Source organism: Trachemys scripta, chromosome 4, assembly GCF_013100865.1.
Source record: "Trachemys scripta elegans isolate TJP31775 chromosome 4, CAS_Tse_1.0, whole genome shotgun sequence".
NCBI lineage: Eukaryota > Metazoa > Chordata > Testudines > Emydidae > Trachemys > Trachemys scripta.
Genome location: NC_048301.1, coordinates 8,342,797 through 8,348,994, shown reverse-complemented (window position 1 = coordinate 8,348,994; position 6,198 = coordinate 8,342,797).

The following is a 6,198-nucleotide window of genomic DNA, read 5'->3' as shown; positions in this document are numbered from 1 at the left end:
GTCACACCATTATGGTGCAGTCAGTGGCTGATGGTGGCGTCAAACTGCCCTTGGGGTCTCTCCGGGATGAATTGTGTTTCAGGCGCAGACCCACTGTAAGGTCTGAGACCTTTTTCTGCAGTAAACAGCAGCAGCCACAGTAGGGAACCGGCAGCCATGAGTCAAGAAGTAGAAAGTCACATCCTCACATGCCATCTAAATTGCATCAGAACAGTGTAATATCAGGCTCTTAAGAAGGAGATCTGGTCCTACTAGTACCCACCATCACCAGATCAAAAAACTGATCTTAAGATGTTTACAGACAACAAAAGTGATTAGGGGTATGGAACGGCTGCCGTATGAGGAGAGATTAATAAGACTGGGACTTTTCAGCTTGGAAAAGAGACAACTAAGAGGGGATATGATGGAGGGTCTATAGAATCAAGACTGGTGAGGCGAAAGTAAATAAGGAAGTGTTATTTACTCCTTCTCACAACACAAGAACTAGGGGCCACCCAATGAAATTAATAGGCAGCAGGTTTAAAACAAACAAAAGGAAGTTTTTTTTCACACAATGCACAGTCAATCTGTGGAACTCCTTGCCAGAGGATGTTGTGAAGGCCAAGACTATAACAGGGTTCAAAAAAGAACTAGATAAATTCATGGAAGATAGGTCCATCAACGGCTATTAGCTAGGATGGGCAGGAATGGTGTCTCTAGCCTCTGTTTGCCAGAAGATGGGAATGGGTGTGTAGTAGGGTCGCGCCGGGGCTCTACCCTCCGAGACGGAGGGGTGCCACACCTGCTCACTATAGCGCAGACAGTCCAAGCTCAGGTCCCTTTACGCAGGGGCTGAGCGGCCCACAGTTCAGGGAGCTCAGGTCCTTAGGCAGGGGCTGAGCGCCAATCAACAGTTTAAGCAGGCCCAGGCCCTGGATCAGGGCAGGGCACAAACAGTCACAGATCAAGCCCTTTGGGGCAGGGGTTGAGCAATCAAGCAATTAAGGAGCTCAGGCCCTCTGGTGCAGGGGCTGAACAGACGAGCAGTTAAGGGGCCCAGGCCCTGGGTCAGGGCGGGGTGCAAACAGTCACAGCTCAGGCCCTTGGATGCAGGGGCTGAGCAAACAAGCAGTTGGGGTAACCCCAGGGTCCTACACCTGAGCGTTGGGTGAGGGGGAAGTCTGCCACCCGTGAGCGCGGTGGCAGGGGGGGACGCAGGCCCACCCACTCCACTGTGTTCCAGCCCAGGGCCCTAGCAGCGGTTACTGCCGCTGCTGGTCAGTGGGGTATCCTGACCGAAACATACTGACATCAGCTCACAGGCCTCTGCAGCCTGACTGGGGTCGGCTACGCCCGGGCTACTTCCGTGCCGCTCGGACTGTGCCGCCCCAAGAATTGACGGAGTGCTGCCCCTTAGCATGTGCCGCCCCAGGCATGTGCTTCCTCCGCTGGTGCCTGGAGCCGGCCCTGTTATAGTCCCTACTTCTCTATTGTTTATCTGGATGGTCTCTGTCTGATTCGTTGTTTGTTTCTGTCTGTTGCATAACTCATTTTGCAAGATTTAAATCAACTAAGGTGGTGGGCTCTGATTGGTTAAAGAATTATTTTGTAATGGGCTAGGGTTGGTGAAAAATACTGTTTTGTAGGACCTTAGAAATGATTGGTGAGGGTCTAGTGAAGTAGGACCCAAGTTTTAACTATATAAACTGGGGTCCCAAAGGAAGTTCTTTGGAACCTAACTCCAGGGCACAGCCCCGAGATCAGAGCTGCAAGACCTCAACCCCTGCCAACCACACTGTGTAGGTAGCTAGAGCTCCGGACGATCTAATCTTGACTGGCCACCAAGAAAGTTCGACAGCCTTCTTGGGAGTGGTGAGCATTGCTTAGCGTGTTTTCTGTTTTGGTGACTGTTAATAAATAGAGCTTAAGGCTATTACCATGTAAGGCTCTTTTACTAATAAAAGGCCCCATAAATCCACAGACGATGACACCCAGAGCCCTAGGAACTAAGTAAGGGTTGGTACTTATATTAACCAGTTATGCCCAGCCCTAGGAACTGGGAAAGGGTGGGTGCCTAAATTAACCGGGTTATGCCTTGAGCCCACAGAAGGATAAAGGCGGGGTGCCCTAGAGCATGTGGGTAATGCCTCTTGGAACTCCGCAGGGCACAAGCACAGAACAACTCTAAGCCGGTTAGAGCGACGGATGCCTGAGCCGTGACAGGGCAATATAGAAAGTGAATGAATATAGGGCTGGATCCTCCACCTGCATTGGAAAATTCCCCCTAGGGAGTTAAACGCCTTCTTCTCGAGTTGGAGCTGTATCACGCCGGTGATGTCAGTGGGACTCAATTAAGTGCTTAAAGTTAAGAATCCAGTTGTCACAGCATGGTCATGGGCCAGACCTAGCAGTCCACGCCAGAGGTCATAGGCACAAGACAGGAGTCGGGATCCTGGGAGATCAGAGGCAGGAGACAAACTGGAGATCAGAACCACGAGTCAGATGCCAGAAAATCAAGCTGAGGTAGTAGGAAGCACAAGGCACTCAGGGCAGAACCCAGTTGGTCAAACATCTTCCTGTTCCTGCTGCTGGGTTAAGTAGGGCCAGCGGGCCAATCAGCTGTTTTGGGACTCCGCCAATCAGACCTGAAGGGCGGAGCCTCACACTGGGGCTGGGCTTCATGGGTCCCAGGTCAGCTATTGCCAGCAGGCTGCCCGGTGGAGGGTTGAAGCATGGCTGCTCCCGTAATGCGGTCCAGGGTTGGAGAGCGGAGGTTTGAGAGGTGGGGTTGCGTCTCCTGCTCCCCACCCCAGCGGGGCAGGATTTGACTCCTTAAGGCTTGTCTCCTGTGGATCTTTCAAGACCCTTTGGCCTCCACGCTGCTTCCCGGCCGCATTGGTTGAGCAGTTTCAGTCATTCGTCCTGTTCTAAGCTGAGTGAGGAGATAATATCATCGGGCCAAACACTTTGCCTCCTCTTGTACGATCGTCACCTGTAGAGGCTTTCGGGGAAACAGTTATTTAACCTAGTCTCTAAGGTGCCACAAGTACTCCTGTTCTTCTTTTTGCGGATACAGACTAACACGGCTGCTACTCTGTAACCAATCGTTGCGATTCTTATTTTTTTTTAATTGTGGGCCCCACCCCTGGAATTGACGCCTTACAAAAATATGTTTCCGATCTGGTCTCCTTTCCCCCAGTCCTTCTGCCCCAAACTCGTGATTCAGGAAAGCACTGACAGACGTTCTTAACCTTAAGCACCTACCTGAGCCTCATTGATATCACTGGGCCGTAAGCAGATGCTGAAGTGAAGTCAGTGCTGAAGTGCTTTCCTGAAGAGGGATGGGTCCCTGAAATGGGGCCTAATTAAGGCCAATGTTTTCCAATGTGGGTATCTAAAGTTAGCATGTAAATCCATATGTAAGCACCCAATTAACTGGTCTGGTCTTCAGACGTGCTGAGCACCTGTAGCTACCAGAGAAGTTACGGTTTGACTGTGTTTCATTAAAGTGAAACCAGACAGAGAGTCGGGACTTAAAACACTCTTGGCCTCTTGAGTTCTAATCCTAGTACCTTCAATCATTTAAAAGGCCCACGCATAGGTGTCGACTTCCCCTCTTTCCCGGGGGTGCTCGACTCCCACTCTGCCCCCAGCCCCGCCCCCACTCCATGAGGCCCCGCCCCTTCCCATTTACAGTTCTAAATTTAAGCCTTTTCTGAGTAATCAGATGACCATAAAAAAAGCCCTTGTAATTATCTCCAGCTGTATAATTCCAAAACAACTTGTCCTGAGCCAGTTACCCTGCAAAGAAAATGTTCATGACACGCCACAGTATGTGAGAGCTGGGCAAAGCGATATCCCCAAACTAGTCAAACCTGGAGCCAACTCCTTGGTATAGGGATTGACCAAATGGGTTGGCAAATGACATTAACATACATAGTACCTGTATGCCAGTGACGTGTTCCAGTGACACACTTTACCACAGACTGTATTACTTACCTTTGGCAGCAAATACAGTTTGGCCCAACACCACTTCCTCATCTCCCAAATGCCATGTGCCAAAAGCAGCAGAGTGAAACTGCCCTACTATGTCCCTTGAGGACTATGAATGGGAAAATACTGGGCAAGGGATAACTGGAAATACTGAAACATTTTCCTAATTGCACAAAAACTGGAAACCCGTGACAAATTTTGGACATCCTGATGCAACGACTGGAGAAAGTAAAGTGAGCCTTCCAGGGCTGCTGTCAGTATAGGAATTGGGGATGAGTTCAGGCCCTAGTATAAACCAACACTAGCCACATGGCACATCCCCTGCACTTTTTGTGAAATCCTGGAACTTCAGATGGTTACCAAAGGAATAACAGGCCAGATCCTCAACTGTTGTACATGACTGAAGCGCCATTGATTTCAATGGAACGATGTCAATTCACGCCAGCTGAGGATCTCCTCCAATGTATTGAGAAATGGGAATCGGGCAGAATTGTTTCTAACGCACTGCAAGACCTAAACAAATGGGAAGGGGAAATGTAGTAAAGATGACATCTGCTGTACAGTCCTTTTTAGGACACTGATCCGGGTGGGAAAACAGTGCTTAATTCATATTCAGATAGGACACTGAAACCATTAACACAGCTGCTTCTGTTTTTGCTTGCATCAGGAAGGAAACATGCTTCAAATTCCATAAACCAGGGGCGCCCAAACTTTTTCATAGCATGGACCCTGTCTTCACAAAGAGATTGTCTTGTGGAGGCAGCCATCCATTCCCTCCCATAGGCAATGGGTTTTTGGACTTTGATGTACGTTGAACTCCGCGTGGGGGTTTACAGGAAGCTTCCAGAGAAGCAAGAAGGCAGCGTCTCCCCAGCTTGCTAAGGGTCACTGCCTCCCCATGTAGTAGTAGGATTTTATGTTTGTATTTTGTATCATTTAAAATAAAAAATAATGAAATAATACTGGAGCATGTATTAAATTAAATTCAATTCAATTGGTGTCTGATTTGATTATATTTTGCCAGCCACCCTTTTTGAATAGCAGAAAGGAATGTCCTCAGGCGCCATTTGGTAAAAATGCATTAGCCGAAATCTGCGTCTGGGCTAATTTCAAGGCAGTAACAGACCTATGGGAGGGAATGGATGGCTGCCTCCACAAGCCAATCGCTCGATGAAGACGAGGTTGAAGCTATGAAAAAGTTCAGGAGCCCTTGCATTATCCCTCCCATAGGCGATCAGATAGTACCCTTGTGGTAATGCAGCAGTTTGTGACGGAGCAAATGGCTATTCGGAATGTAGTTTTAGTTGTCTCGCAGTGCAGGATAGCACCTGGAAAGGAGGAGGTGCCAGCACCATGTGACCACCCAGCTCAACGTAAGTCCTCTGCAGACCATCGTTTAGGAACCACTGCCATAAACTTTATTTTTCTGGGGAAATAATTCCAAGCAGGATTGTTCCACAGACCTATACCAATTCCCTCCCTGCCTGGCAGTTGTATGAATGCTGCTTGCAGAAATCAGTGGCAATCACATTTACTTGAAACATTTTAAAATCCATTCAAAATATTCTGCTGATTTAAATCCTTGCTTTGTGTTCAAGTGGAATCTCAGTAGAGAGCATTAATCCTGCTGACAGTCCATGACATCTTGGTGGATGCACCCAGAAAGTGGGATGGGACTGAATTTTTAACAGGTTGTTCTAATTCTTCCCGTCTTGTGGAATACAGCAGAACTCTGTGTCAATCTGTCTCCGGTGTGTTAGTAACTGACCAGACAAAACTGCTCCATGGAAAGTTCTAAGTCCCAAGAAAAGTTGATCGTGATGTCACCAAACTGCTTGGAAACGAAACTTTAATGTAAGTGGATAAAGACTGCAAGCTGCTAACGGTCTTGTCCGATTAGACAAACTCTGTAACATCCGAGTAGTATGTGTGTAAGCCTTATCACAGGAAATCCTCTGTGTCTGGAATCTTGAAAGCGTTTGTCTATTATTTAGAAGTGAATGCAATTCCCATTGGATTCAAGATGTATGATGGCGTGGAAATGCCTCTTTCCAGGAATGGAAAGCCTCAAGGATATTTCCCAAAGCATTGCTACTGCGTTGCCTTCTTTGGAACTGTTGCACTATGGTAAGTGGGGATGCTGACTAAAAGAATGATAATGTTATTGTTAACCATCTGCTGCAGAGTTACGGAGCTGGGAAGCTCTCCCTCCACTGCTGTGAATGT